The sequence below is a fragment of the Grus americana genome, chromosome 2, assembly GCF_028858705.1.
Source record: "Grus americana isolate bGruAme1 chromosome 2, bGruAme1.mat, whole genome shotgun sequence".
Taxonomy (NCBI): domain Eukaryota; kingdom Metazoa; phylum Chordata; class Aves; order Gruiformes; family Gruidae; genus Grus; species Grus americana.
Genome location: NC_072853.1, coordinates 46,535,107 through 46,551,099, shown reverse-complemented (window position 1 = coordinate 46,551,099; position 15,993 = coordinate 46,535,107). Strand labels below are relative to the sequence as shown.

Sequence of the window (15,993 nt, the reverse complement as noted above, 5' to 3'; positions counted from 1 at the left end):
GACTGCCAAACCTCAAAACCAAACAGTGCCCCACTCCTAGAGCTTGGTGGTGTGGTCACTGAATCACGGGATGATTGAGGTGGGAAGGCACCTCTGGAGATCGTCTAGTCGAACCCCTCTGCTCAAAGCAGGGTCAGCTGGAGCCAGTTGCTCAGGGATGTGTCTGGTTGGGTTTTGAGTATCTCTAAGGATGGAGACTCCACAGCCTCTCTGGGCAACCTGTGCCAGTGCTCGGTCACCCTCGCAGTATGGAAGTTTGTTTTTACATTTAAGCGGAATTTCTTGTATTTCAATGTGTGTGCAAAAAGGTGATCAAGTGGGTAGGTTTCTCACTGGAGATGTGATCATCTGGATTCTTTACAGCCCCTGGCTGCTTGTCACAAATTGATGTCCAAATTTCCTGTGATGTGGTGGGTGAGACTGTTACCTATTTCTTTTCAGTACTTTGAGACCTTGACTATATAAAATCGAGGTATCATGACTAGAGTGCGTTCTGAGAGTGCTGATGAGGTAAGGGACTAACTACAGGACTCCCTACATCACTGAAAAGTGATGAGGATACAAGAGCTCAGGAAAGGGACAGCAGTAAATACTGAATTGTATCAGCTAAGATTTGGTAGTATTTTTTTCTTTTTTTTTCTGCAGAAAATATAACATTATTTATAAAGAAGGCATGTTGTATCAAGTACAGAATAGATGGCAGAAATTTTGATGTTTATTTAGTGTCTTACGGCGAAATGACTTGTATTAAAAGACTTGATATTTGACACTGTCCTAGGCAAAGTTAACATTTAACCTCTGGTGCTGGAGGCTGGCTGCATCCACAAGCGCCTCACCAGCGAACCCCGTGCCTGCAGTGCTCCCCAGGATGCCAGGGAGGGAGAGGCCAGCAGCCAGCTGCCCAGCCGCCTGGGGCTGGCACATGAGCGCAGCTGGGAGGGACTGGTTTTGCCTGGCCTGGAGGAGGCCGAGGAGGGCTCTGGCCCTTCTCAGAGGAGCCCAGCGAGAAGACAAGGGGCAGCGGTCATCTGCCAGCAGGGGAAGCTTCAGCTGGACGAGGAAAGGGTGGCGGAGCGGTGGGAGGGAGCCGGGGAGCCTTGCTCGGGCAGCTCTGGCGCAGCGAAGTTTGGCTGCCGGCGCCTACCGAGGCACTCAAGCCCCTGAAGGCAGCCAGGCTTCCCGCTCCGTCGGGCGGCGCTGGGCTTCCGAGGCCGCGGCGGGGCGGTCCCGGCCGGGCCCCGGCAGAGGGCGCCGCAGGCCCGGGCTGCGCGGGCCCGGCCCCGGCCCGCCTGACGATCCGGCCGCCGCCTCCCGCGGGCGCGGCCCTTCGGCGGCTGCTCTGCCGGCGGCGGGGAGAGCGCCGGGCCGGCCCTGGCACGCAGGCTGAGGCTGTGCCCCCGCCTGTGGACGAGGGAGGGAAACGGGACGGGCTTTGGCCGGCGGTAGAGATGGGGATGGGGAAGGCCGTTACCGAAAAGCATTAAAGCCTTACTAAAACTCATTTAAGTTTATGCATCGGTTCTTTATTAAAATCAGTGGGAGAGAGTATGGATGGAGTATGACAGCGAGTTCTGCTCTCCAGTTTCTCAGTGAATGGGTATCACAGCAGGGTCCTGCCACCTTTCCAAGGACCCTGTCTTGCTGCAGCGGGAGGGTGAATAAAGTAGGTCTGGATGTAGCGTGTGGCAGTGTGCCGGCTGCTGTGGCACACAAGACCCGGCTTTCGGCTTGCTCACATGGCTGTCCGTAGCACTTTAGCATCTGTAGCTCAGAGTTCATCAAGGGTTAGTCAAGTATTTTTCAGGTTTATGAAAAATTGATTTAAAATAGCTCAAGTCCTAGGTGACAGTGTCAAAAGAGACCACACAGTCTGCATAAACCTGGGAAAGTAGACCTGGGATTTTTGCAGGTTGTTCTGCTTTTATTATACCAGCATGACTTACCCCAGTGTCGATGGAGAGTTGGATAAATGTTATGAGACACGTTCATATTAGTAACTGGTGCTCATGAGAGGGCTTTTTCGGATGCAGCCATACTGAAATAGAAAGTTTTTAAACCTAACCAGAATAGTTATGCTACCACAAAAGATGTGGGTATGTTGGGATTCTGAGGATGCCTTTGCAGATTTTGCCTTCCCAGTTGGAGTGCCACGTGGTGGGAATTTTCATGGGTGGTCAGTCTCACCAGTAAACTTTCTTCTGGGAATTTGGTGTATGCAGGAGGGTAAATTCCCAGTGATTGCTGTGCCTGTTGTAGTCTTTGTTTTGCTTTACTTGGGATATGCTGTTTTCCTAGAAAAAATTACAGGCAAGCTGTTTGAGAGGTTTCCAAGAGAGAATAGAAAAGCAGTATTCGCTATAGGAGGTCATTTGCTGTATGAATATTCTTTAAAAAGGCCTGTTAATTTTGTGGCCTAGTTCACGGTGGGGGAAGGAAAAAAAGCCAAATGTTGATATATCATCATTTTTGTGGTATTTACTAAATCTCTGGAACCTAGTGGAGTGCGTGGATAATCAAAAGACCATGAAATTTATTTTACCCCACTTCAAAATATGCCAAATACCAAGAGGTTCTGGAGGTTTAGGATTGCTGCCAGAATATCTTTATGGTAGTATTTACCCTTGGTAGGAGTGTACTAGGTTTCTAATGGGAAGTCTCAAAAGATGAATAACTTTATGGCTTTATTTTCCTCTTACATACCAATAGTTCTAATTTGAAAATTACTTCTATTCAGTGATAATTAACTACGTAGAAAGACTTCATGTATTGTTTTGGTATGAAGGTAAGTCTTGCTTATCTGTACTGTGTAAAGCTACAGTCCCGATTCAGTTATGTTCTAAGTCCCTGTGCTGTGTCTTTCCTATCAACTAGCCACCTCTGACGTGTGAAGTTGCTTGATAGAGGATAATGAGGAAGGCGAGTTGAAGCTGGTCTTGTGGTGAGCAGCTGTTAGCTAATTTTTTGTTTCGGTTCAATTCAGAATTTTTGAAGAAAACATGTACAAGATATGACATGGTCTTGTTTTACTTTCCTTTGTATATTTTTAGGAGATGGGGAGTTATTTTTTAATTGTTAACTTTCCATTGACCTATAACTAGGTGATGCAGGACGAAGATGTGGCAAGGCCTGATCCCAGATAGTTTTATTCTGAGAGTACCTCTGCTTTCAGTTGCCTGTGATAGGTGCCTAGTTGACCTTTTTCTTGGAGACTATGGTGCTAAAATAAAGATTAACCATTAATGTTAATTTTTCAGCGTATGTTTTCCAGAAGAGCACAATGTAATCACCTCAAAATTAATCTGACATTTTTATGCATTGGTAATGACTACTTTTTGCCTGACTTGTGCAGAGACCTTGTCTCATGAGCTGAAGTTCCCTATTTTCTAAGAATCGTTCATCTCTCAATTATTTTCAACTTCTAAATATTTTAACGCTAGGGATTAAATGAAATCTGGTGCTCTTGTATGTGAATTCATGTCTCCTGCCATACTGCCTCCTAAACAGGGAACCTTCTCTGGCCCTGTGCACTGAGTGGCATCATCTTCTGTACTCAGATCCATCCTTAAAACACTTTCTGTAACTTGATCCCTTAAAGTAGGCCAGTGTTTTTATGGCATAGATAATTTGGTACCTTACAGAGTATGGTCTTTTCTTTTCGTCCCCTGTGTTAAATCTACTTATTAGTTTCTGATGGGTAGCCAGATTTGCTTGCTTTATCTACAAGACAAGTGAGATTTATCCCAGAATGGTGTGAGGAGGATTTTTCACTCTTTATATTACTAATATGTAGAAATTAGATAGTCTTCTGTATCTGCTATGCAGCATTAATAAAGCTTAATTGGTTATAGCAGACCCTCTTTATTGTGGAGCACATTAATACATTTGTCTGCTGATTTTGACTTCTAATTTGGCTGAAAATTCACCAAAAAACCACGTGGTTAAGAGCTTATTTCTTTTAAATACATACAGAATGGTAATAGCCCCAAAGTATCTTTCTGTATGATGACAGACAACTGAAAAAGAGAATTGCCATATTTTATATGTTTCAAAACTCTGTTAAATGGATCACCACCCTGTTCTCAGCTCTCTCGTGTGCCAGGGCCTCTGCGTGCTGACAGTGGGCAATCTGATGTGATGTTGTTGAGGCTTGAGCAAAAATCATTGTAATGTTGTGCAAAAGGCTAGTTTTGGGGTTTTCCCTGAGTGAAGAACACATTATTTGAGAAGTCCTTCTTGTGCATGGATGTATGTCAGTGTGTATCTTTTATGTGAGGCCTTCTCATCTGTCAAGGTTCACTCAGTTGCTTAGTTCATGGATTTATTGCTGTCTTAACTTTGCTTTTAAAAAACTCCTCTGTCGTTCTGTGGTATTACATTGCGAGGGATTCAACATACCTAATGAAATTCTGAAGAGATCACTTAAAAGGTGAGTAGGCCAAGATTTTGCTGTTATTTCTGGGCCTGCTTTTATGTCCTTGCTCTCTTGATCCATTATAATGGTAATTATAACTATCATTGGCTTGGTAATTAGAATTGAGTCTAGAACTATTGTTGTGTAACAGAATTTAAAATAGGTTATCTCAAGGTAGGGAATCATTATTATGGCAAATGGAATTTGTGTCATCCTGTCAGACTGATGACTTAACACTGATCGAGGGTGATGATATGACCATGTTATTGCAAGCAATTATTTTTGTCAGTCCATTACCAAAAGAAACGTATTAGAATATATGCAAGAATGACCACAAGCTTACTATTGTTTCTAAATGTGTACTTCATGCGATAATTCAAGTTGGAAGGGACTTCAAAATGTCTCCAGCCTGCACAAAGCAAGGCTCGGGTGCAAGGTCAGACAAGGTTGCTTAGGGCTTTATCCACTTGGATCTTGGAAAACTCTAAGGATGGAGACAGCATAACCAGTCTGGGCAACATTGTTCTTCCTTTCCTGCCTCTTTCTTCCTTGTCTCCCCAAAAACTGGAACCTTACTTTTCTGAGTAGAACTGGCCTCTTCTAGCAGGGCTCTTCAGGTGGGCTTTTTAGGCAAGACCTATTAATCAAAAGACTGCGAGTCAATAGTGGTACAGAACAGATGCCTTTTGCGTTCATGTTGGAAAGGTGGAATGATTTATACCTGAACTATTAGACAAAACTGAACTTGTGCACCAGATGCTGCCTGCTACATCCCATTTGCAGGGATGTCTCTACATCTTTGGATCCAGAAATGAAGCTGTGAAGCTTTTTTCCTTAGTCACAGACAGTAGTTCCCCTCTCAACTTGCTGTTTCCATGACTTGCTCAGATTATCAGAATAGGAAACAGGATGTTTCTGGGTGAGCTGTGGCTATCTGTATTATAACTAACTTAAGTCTCCAGTTAAACAATGACCCCATTAATTTTAAATCAGGATCGAAGATACCAGTTCAGCTAATACCTAACTGGCTCAGATATTCCTTTCTTTGATGGTTTAAAGTATTTCGGGAAGACAAGTTCAAATCTCAGTGTTGCTGATTTGGCTCATTATTGCCCTCAGGAATGATGCAGTCAATTGTATGAGCATCTTGACACTTACTAAGTGTCTTTTTGGTGATGTAAAGATGTTGAAAGTCCATGGTGGCCGTTTTGGAAGGAAGTTTCTTTGATCGCAATTATCATAGTTACAGGTGCTTGCATATATGTGTGTATGCTCTTGTAGGTGATCCAGAGTGTCACTGAGGTAGCTGTACTTCTTCGTGTCTAGTTTGTGAAATTCCCTGTATGTCTTATTAATGAAGTATAACAGAGACTCCTGCGTATTACGTCCTGGGTGTACAAAATCTGATGGATCGCAGGAGCTACCACAGTGACATAAACAGACTTTAGACCTTGCTGCTTTGTGCTGTCATTCCCAGACTGTATTTTTATGTTGTTTGAAGCACCGGGCTGTTTGTACACGCTAATCCAGCCCCTCTGCTTTGTTTAACTTAAGGCTTCAGCTGAGCCCCATATTCTTTCTTGCACAGCTCTGGAGAGCAACAACTTTAAGTGCAGCTGACAGCATGGCTGTCTTGGCATCCACGTATCAAATGCTCCCCTCTTTGCTGTGTTGCCCGCCCCTCCTCCCCATGTTTGCCTGGTGTTTTTAACAAGATTCAAGTGGCCCGTGTTAGTTTTCTTGCGGCTTGCATGCCACGGGAGGCTTCTGTGTTTCCTCAGGCGTAGCACCTCTCAGCAGTGTGGCTCTCTTAACAGCACTGCAGAGGGTCTTCAGGAGTACTAGGGAGAAGCAAAGTGGTATCTGTCTCTCCTGTCAGGGCCCTGGCGTCCATCTCAAGAGGCGAAGCAAAGAAAGAGGGTCTCGTTTGTCTCCTGGTGGTAGCCTGCATGGTGCTACAGTAGGAGAGGCTACAGGAAAGAGCAGAGCACGCACGGCCGAGAGTGCAGCGCTCTCCTCTGAAAGGAAAGCAAGGATCAAGTCAGAGGAGTTAACAACATTAATAGGAAGTTGAAAGCTTTTGTCTTACTTGTTTCCCCGCCTCTGATGAGGCGCTCTGATGGTCGCTATTGTGGATAATTTGCTAATGGTTTTGCACTCTGCAAAGAGCTGTGAGGACCGTGAGAAAGCTGCTGGGTTTTGATTTGTCTGACTTTATCTTCCAAACTGATTGCTGAAGATGTGTCTCAGGACTCCTCAGACCAAAAAGGAGAAGTGATCAGTTTGAATTTGTTTGAAATCGTTTTTGAAGGAAATGGTGGAAGAGAAGTTTTAGTGGAATACATAGGACCAGTCTTAATCATTTCTTGTTCTGATAAATGTGCTTTCTAAATACTGCGGTTCTGGAAGGAGACTGGAACAGAGTAGATTGGCTAATGACTTGAATTCTCTAAAAGCCTTTGGTTCAATCTTTCTTGTGGGTTGTCACTCTGTTTTAAAAATAATTTTATGATCTTTTAGTGGCTGGTTCTGTCATACATCATGCCGGTTCATTGCGTAAGGCAAAGCCCTGAATATATTGGGGAAAGTAAAATGCTCTTTTACTTCCAGGCATGTTTGTTGCATCCAGTGGTAAAGAAAACATTTCTTGTCCTTTTAAGGTACCCAGTGCAGTTGCAGATTGCGTCTTTTCACAAGTGAACCTCACTGGTCTTGGGGTTTGTGGCAGTAATACAAGACAGACATACACACAGCTATCTGTAAAAAATGTGTGTGTAATACTGCTTATAGAATGGCTATTAAGTGAAAATGAAGTATTTAAATATCAAAGGCCATGCAATTCCTGGTAGAACAAGTAAAGCATGAGGTGTACCAAAACCATCCAACTGTCCCCATATTTAGGCTTCATCTTACCAGTTTGTTGTCACTTTTCACCCAAACAGAACTGTTCCTTTGGTGGTAAGGGTTAGTGTATACCAGCTCTTTGTAGAATCTACTGAATTGTGAAGATCTGGAAATAAATTTAGAATACCTTAGAAAAAGCAGGAAGACTAAAGTTTAGAAACTATTCTATACTACCCCAGTGTTATTAAACCCCCCCAAGGTTTTCCCAGTATGTTTCTCCCTTTCTTTAATGGATGAAGCTCTTGTATATCTGTGCTTGTTTTTATCTCGCATGGAAGAGTGGGAGTTTTGTTTTGTGCACTTTTTAAAGTCATGCCACTGTATATTTTGCTTGGAAAGAATGCCGTTTGGTGGTAAGGTATGAGGAACAGGACATTTGTTCCTGGCTCCCATTGCAATGTGGAAGTGTGTTGGATAGGTAAGAGGAGTAAATGTGGGAAGAACAAATGGAATAAAACTGAGAATGTTTATAATAAAACTTAAGAACTTTGAAGGTGGGAACTTTCGTTGGGTGGGGGGGTTGGCTTTTGTGGGGACAATGAGATGGGACTGGGGTGGGGTGAAATCCTAATGTCTCTCATATCCAGTTTGGCAGGGTCTGTGTCATGTTGTGTTGCTCTTGCTTTGTGATAAACAGTTTCTATACAAACGTCTGAATCATCTGTAGATGACAATTCAGATTTACAGTTCTTTTGTTATCAGGACACTCACATTCCAGACTAATAACCCTGGTGACTGATTAACCCTTTCTGTGGAGATGCTCTGTAGTGATGGGCTGTAACTCCATAACTGTAACACGTTGAAGAGGATTTTGCCTGCTCTGCAGGAATCTGTTAGTACACTCTCACGTATAGGCCAGCTGCATACAACCCTGCTCCCATGCTTCCTCCCCCCCCCCCACCCCAGCATATCGCTATTTGCCTTCAGACCAGGTCAGCAGCCTTGACTACTTGGTGGTTTTGTCTTTGTCCTCGGTCTCTCTGGAAATATGCTCATAAACTATTGCTTCATACAATATCTGTCCCACTACTTGTAACTTCAGCCCAGTTGTATTATCCCCACTTCTTGGACACACGAAGAAGGTGCTGCATGTGGCCACTGATTCACTGCTCAGTCCCAGCACAGTGGCATACTTTTTGACTCAGTCCCAGTCATCCTTCTCCCACTCTGTCTCCTCTTCCCAGCACGGTCACTATTGCTCTCACTTGTCCTTGTTCACCCTCACCTGGTCGTTGCTCAGTCTCAGTTCACTGGTTCTGTCTTGCCTAATACAACTATTTAGTTCTGTGCCACTAAATAATGTCATCCGGTTGCAACTCTTCAGAAACGATGACTGCAGCAGCTCCTCCATCAGGTGTCTTGCCAGTGCAGCGCTGTTGTGGCAGCCTCCAGTGCTCCGCACATGACAACTCTTGTTTCCCTATGTGTATTTTTCTTGTTGTTATACCAGTGGAGGAAAGCCCTGTCCTCCCTTTGTAGGAATCCCAGTGGGGCTGTTGGAAGTTTGATGGCTCTCTGAGAGGAAATGACTTGTTGGTGTTTTGCAGACACCTTGACACTTTCCAGTGCATGGGAAAGGGACCACTGAAGCTAAGTGAGAAAAACAGACTGGAGCTATCTTCTTGTGAAGGCAAACATGATGGGCAGAGCAGCTTCATCCTGACATAAATTAGTCATGGATGAGAAGGGTTGAGGTTTGTGTTGGGGTTTAAATACTCTGAAAAACTGCTAAAAACACTGCAGCTTTAAAAAAATCCATTAAGTTTGCGCATCAGTTGTATTTGTGGATAGTAGCTTTGGTCCTCTCATTCACAAAAAAAAGTTGCAGTGAAACTAGGAAAGCTTCAGAGCAAGTTGATGAGACTGGTCCGATATATGGGATGTTTTCTGCCTGAGAAGAAATTCTGTAGACTAGAAACCTTCAGCATCAAAAAGAGATCGCTTTGGAGAGGACATGAAAGAGACCCATGAATGACAAATAGGAAGAAGTAAATGAAATGACTAGGGTACCATGTAGAGCTAAGGATCATCAAGTGAAATGAGCAGGTTGATTCAGCGTTAAAAAAAAGGAGTTTATTCATTCCACCGTATGAGCTGCGAAGCTCCTTGCCACAGGATGATATGGGTGCTGAAAGATCACTTGGGTTCAAAACTAATTGGTCAAACCCATGGAAAAAAATCTGTTAAGGATTAAATACAAAGATTTTGCCTCTAGTTGAAGCCACAAACTGGAATCAGGGAGACTGTTCTGTGGCAGTATTGCCACGTTTGCCCAGTTTTAAACTCTTCCCCTAAACATCTGACGTTAATCATTGTTGGAGACAAAAGTAAGGGGCTAGAACGATCCTCGGTAGATTTCCGTACAGCTATTCCCAGGTTTGTGTGCTGTGGGCTTTTCAGCATGTATGAATGTTGTTCTTTTTCCTTTGCCACCCTCAGTGCTTTATCTGCAGAATAATTGAGAAGTCACATACCAAAAGTTGATGTTGCAAATGGATCTCCACTTGGTGCAATGCAGTGGGTACCCTTTGCAGCTCTAGTTTTCTACCACCTGCTGCTCTGTGTGGCTTCTGCAGCGTGTTTTTTCCCATAGTGTAGTTTATGCTTATGTCATGTTTTTAATAAAGCTTTCTGAACAGACATAGGGATGGAGGGGAGCCTTTGAGACACCATAGATTTTGTAGAGGGTGATGGCTGTAGCCAGACTTGCCTAGAGAAGTGTCTAGCTTCCCTGGAGTGAGCTGGTGACAGGCTTCACAGGCTAAGTTTCTTTAACTTGCTTGATTGGGTGAGGGAGAAATGCAAAGGTAAGTTTGCTGTTTCTATTTTTTTAATTGAAATCTTTCATTTTTATGACTAATTGGAAAAGCAGTATGCATTTGTTGAAGTACATTTAAGCATCATGAAATTTAAAAAAAAAAAAGTTGCTCAGTTTCATTGTGAATCTGGTATGTTCCAGTAATAAAGTGATTTGCCTAGGATGCTGAAGCACTTCAGGATCTTTTGGAATGGGAGAACAATATAACTTGCTGTATAAAAAGAATAAATAGTATAAATCCACAAGACTGAACTTTCTTTCTGGAGTGAGCAGGGTAACTGCAGCTCCCTTTCGGAGCATGTGTGGGAATGCATGAGTGTATGATGGTGTGGGCTAAACTTGGAAACAGGTGCATAACTCTAAAGTAATAAATAACATGTTATTCATAAACTGATGACACAGGATTATTATACTGAAGGTTCACCTGGCTCAGGTCCTGAATTATAATAGTACTGGGAGAAGAGTGTTATGTTAAATATTGTGCAGTGGGAGGAGGATCTCTGTTGCAGTTAGGTGCTCTCTGAGCCAGAAGTTGCATTGAGATTATTAAGTCTGAGAGACGTTGTCAGTATCATCCTTCGGTAGCTAGCTCAGTCTCTTTCTGAACCAATTTAAGGTCATGGTCTCCAGGCATTTGGCGGGGATGAATACCCCAATCTAATAATGTGTCATGTGTTTAAGACAGAATTAGAAAAAGGACCTTTTTGTTGTGGCAATTGTAGATAAAGCATCTTATTTCCTTTCATTCTGTTCTTTGCAGACAACATGTACAGAGAAAAGAATTAACAATATTACAGACAGTAATGTATCAGTATTACAGAGCTGCTTGTAAAACCAGATTATATAGCTCCATACTGGGAGACTTCACCAATGGTGAGCTTTGGCTAATGTGTTCCTCCTTTACGTGACTCAGTGGGATCATTCTTACAATGTAAGATACTTGTGGAGTATTGGAAGGATGTAAGAGCTTTTGTATGGTGTTTACTTACTGGTTTAGAAAGGAACGGTCAAGGCAGCTCTTTGCACTAAGAAACTTTGTCTTCAGCCTCAGCCTGTAGTTATTGGAGGAGGAAGTAAGGAGAGAAAGAGATGTATTGTTCTCTTACATAGTTTGTGGGGGAAGGTTGGATTAAAAAATATCAGGTTATGTAGACTTTTCAAAGGGTTAGAATATTAGTACAAACTTAGGACGAGGAAATAAAATAGGACATAATTGCCACTCTCATATGCCTAAAAAAGCAGTGGGCCAGACAGCAGATTATAAGACTGTCAGCTTAAACAACAACAAACCCAATGTTTTTACAAGAAACAAATCTGAAAAAAATTAAGGAGCGTGATTATTCCCATCTACTTTTTAACCTTTAGCTGTGCTTAAGTCTTGTTTTCCACATTTCTTTTTCCCCATGCAAACATTAGAGCTGGATTTTACATTATTTTTGATTTGTGGCTTACATTACTTAAAAGAAAGGCAATCACAGAATATTTAAATTTTATGTGAGTGCATTTCATTTTTAAAAACATAGCACTAACCACAGGAGTTGTAGAGGGAAATAGTTGTTAAGTGTCTGTTGTAACTGGGCAGATAATTCTTTTCTTACATGGCTTTACAATTTTAGATAAATGGTTCCCATACATATTGATGGCTTCTTAAATCTAATGAGCTCAGAGAAGAAACTGAGGCTGGGAAAGTATCTGTTTTGGTTTCTTCAATGTTTAGAAAAGAATTACCGAAAAAGGTGAATGCATCACTTCTTTTGATAATGAAGATGCTGAGTTAATTCATCACTTTTGTATATGAGTCTAAGTGAAACATATTGCACATATCTCATCAGTTCCCATCATGGATGCTGAGTATAAGTATTTAAGTTAGTTAACGTCGTCATAGTTCATTGTGTTGGGGCATAAGTGGAAGAAATAATTGGGGAAATGATGGCAAGGAGAATTAGAACATGATTTTATACAGTATTGGAAGGCAACATAACTTTGGCACACTTGTGCGGTACAAGTCACTTTTTGAAGACAAGAATGACATTGAGATTTAAGGGGGGGGGGGAGTTGTACTATATTATTACAAAGTACTCCACGTAATTTTTTCTTGTATGCATAACTTCACAACTACCTTGAGCATCCTCAGGTTGGTATTTCTGTATGTTTAATGCAGCAGTTACTTGTGGATCATGACTTCAAAAATTTGATTGTGAAGAAACAAAACTTTTTAAATTCTCTGCATGTGAATTGCATGTTTTTTAATGCTACTCAGCTGTTACTTAATTGCCATCAATTAATTTGTAAGTATTTTGGAAAGTGGTGGTGGAAGTTTTCTATCTGCCTTGCATGCTCCAGACACTCTGAACAGTCAGAAGTAATAATGTAGACAATAATCATTTGACTGTGACACAGTCATGATCCTTGTCGGCATCACAGAGCCGAAAAAGTAAGACTACTGGTGATATAATGTGTGGTGGTTTCTTTTCACATTTTGAGCAAAGAGGGATGATTTAAGAGACCACTGAATGCTAATTTCTGTTGCTTTGTTACCATGCATATTTTAAATGGAAGAACAGCAAATGGATTTAATTTTTATGAGATTTGTAGCCAGTAGATCATAAAAATTCTCCATCTGCTTGTTAGCAGCGCTGTGCTCGGCTTTTAAAAAGAGGAAAAAAGGATGATAATGTAGCTTATGTGTTTTCCTGAACTGGAATGAACTGGAATGGATGAATGAAATGTTCTGAAAGAGATCCCCAAGTGATGGTAGTATCGCAGAGTTTAACTGCAGGAAAAGAATCTTTCAATGTATTTTTTCCTCCAGCACTATGACTTTTTAAAAATGTGCTTCATTGCTCAGGCTCTTTAGCTGGCACAAAGTCATTAAACAGAGGTTGCCATTTCTTTTTGCATTTTTTGGTACAGGTCTCAGCATAACACTCCTTAACTTTTCTGAGGCTTCTTTAGGTGTTGCAGCAAAAATACAGCACAATAACTGGATTGGAAACCTGTGGCTGGTGACCCACCCGTGGTCCCTCCCAATTATTTTGTTTACTGACATTAAAAATGTTAAGAAGTTGTACAATATTACCATGCTTCTGCAGAGTTTGGTTTAAAAGTAATTGGACAGGTTTTTTTCTGGGGAAAAAATCCATTAAGCTACTAAGTCAAATGATGCTCCCTTGGGAATTTCTGGAGTTGCAAATCACTTCCCTGTGGAGGAGTGTATCAGGGAAGAAGTATTCACTTGCTTTGTACTTCTTTGCTTTATGCATCTCATATAGGTCACTGTCCCAGATAGGATGCTGAGTTCAACACGTCTCTGGCCTGACTTGTTCTTGCTGTTCTTACTTTGTTTCCTTGATCTCCACAATTTTTTAATTGCTGCTTTATTGTGCGTTTAAGTCCTCGTCTTCTAGAGTCTGGTTAGCATGTTATCTTATATGGCATTATGCCAATGTTTATAGGATTAAAGCAAAAGGAAGTTCTGGTTTGCTGTTTACATCTAAAATGCAGCACGAATGTGATGGGTTAGTTCTATTTAGTGAAACTGAAACTTTACCTTGTGCCTCAATCTCCCTCGCAGGCATTAGTCCCAGTATGTTCAGTTTCTAAAAAGAATAATGCTTTAATTTTTACTAGATAAAACTAGACTAATTGTATGCATAGAAATATAAACAAACAATGCTGGGAAAAGTTAGAAAGGAATTCTTTTGTTTGGTTTTGTGAGCTTAACTATGTAGTGTTGTAAAGAGAAAAAATTGTACTGCGGAAAATCAATACTTGCTAAAACTCTTAAAAACCACACAGAGGACAAACTAAGGCAAACTAGTGCATAATGAAATGGAAGCATAAAACTAAAGTGAAGAAGGTGATAGTTATGGATATAAAGGAATTAACAAAAAGTGAGAATGAAATTAAGACTGAAGAAACAGACTTGAAATTTTATTTAAATAAGATGTGAGTACAAGTCTTTTTTAACATTGTGAAACTGTAGAATCCAGAAGCCTGATGGGTTGTATGATATTGTTACTGTAGTTAAAATGTGGTCAGTACTACAAGTGTGTGCATTTGTTTTCAGAAAAATATATCAATCAGCACTAGCTTTGGAAAAAGAAAACACACCCCCAACCCTAAGCTGATATTGGTAAAAATAAAAACAAATATCTGGAAATATGTTCCCATACGTAGCTGGCAATGAACATAATCTCCTTCTTTGCAAACAGTAATAACTTATATTTAATAAATTAAAAGGTCTTGAGTTTTGTATGCACAGTCAAATAGGTGCAATTTGTCTGCCTCTGTCTGCATTTATTGTAACCACAGATCACGTAAGTCCTGTTGTGTTGCCTCACAGGTAGCTAGACATATTTTCCTTTCACCTATTTTTCTGTGCTTTTCGTCTCATAGTAAGTAATTTCCAGACCAAACTGTTATGAGGACTGACAGATCAGGTGTTATAAAACAGCAGTAGAATTAAAATGCTTCGACTTTGAATATTCCAGAAGCTCAAATGCAACTATAACCTAATTCTGGCATTATCCTGGTTTTACTCACCTATGGACATGATTATCTCTTGCGCTATTGCACTTCCTGCTCCTCTGAAGTCATGTTTTTACATTGCTTCTGCACTTACAGCTCACTCGTGTTATGGATCTGTCCTAGATTCTTTTCTCTGACCCTCTAGACGGATATTTTAACTATGTTTAAAAATGGGGGAGGAGAGAGTAGGCAAATGTGTTCAGTTGTCAGGTTCTGCAACATTACTGACATGTCCAGTAAATGCTCTTTGCTTTATTAGCAAACGACCCAACTCTCAAATTAATAACTTGGCACGTTAACGGAGCTACAAGGTATTGCTGTTCTTCAGTATCTGAGTCTTGTTTACACTTCAAGGAGGGTGACCCATCTGGTGTAATCTTCCTTCTTTTAAATTGACAAATGGTGTTGTATTTAAGAAAATAAAAGTATTCCTCTCACCTAGGTTGTTTTTCCTACCTGGCAGCTATGTAAGTAACTGTAGTTGTGTGCTGCTGTGGTTGCTTTCATATGTATGCAGTTGAAGATGGTTAGAGATGCATTCATGGCTCAGGATTCAACTGTGCTTTGAAAATGGGCCTTTACCATTAAAATTATTGTTGGATAGGTGGGGTTTTCTTTTGTATGTTAAATAAAAACATAACATGCTGTAATTGAAAGTTTTAATTCAAACAGTATGTCCTAAAGTCAGGGAATGTGTTACTTTGGTTTTGGTCCTGGTGCAGCTAATTGCATCCAACCACTTGAAATTCCCTAAACCACAAATGAAAATATTCCAGGACTTGACAAACTGAAATACTTATGTTACAGAGAGATGAGGTGGTTTAGAGGAAGGGCAATGAAGCACAGTCCTTGCTGGCTTTTGTGTTCAGCTACAAAAAGTGAGGACTCATTGCTTTATCTTTTAAATGTAAGAGATCCCAACTCTTTTTTTTTTTTTTTTAAACATCCCATTCACCGTCTTGAAGGGCCTAAGAACAAATGATCTTATTGAATACATACTTTAACAATACAATAAAAAATTAATCTCACCCTATTTGAGCTACTAGTCCCGTGTGTTTGCTTGGAGGCTGTAAGCCATGCTGCGTGTTAGGAAGACAAGTAGTCTGCATGATTGTGGTAAGTGTGTCACATCCTGCCCTCAACTTTGCCCTCCTTGGAGGCTCTGGCAGTCTCCCTGTGGTTTGCCCACTAGCCAGCTGGGAGCGGCTCGAGAAAACTTCTCTAACCTGTGGATCTGGTTCTCGAGCAAACTTTCAGACTTTAACAGTATCTTGGTGCTCCTTGCCAAGCCCAATTAAGAGAGAGGCGAGGGTACTGGGGCAGGCTTTCA

General features: G+C 41.3%; 1 protein-coding gene across 4 annotated transcripts in view; it reads left to right on the top strand.

The window, feature by feature from the left end:
• The window catches only part of SPIDR (scaffold protein involved in DNA repair), a 209,261-nt gene that overhangs the window by 13,653 nt on the left and 179,615 nt on the right, over positions 1 to 15,993 (top strand). The gene's annotated exons all lie outside the window — the stretch shown is intronic.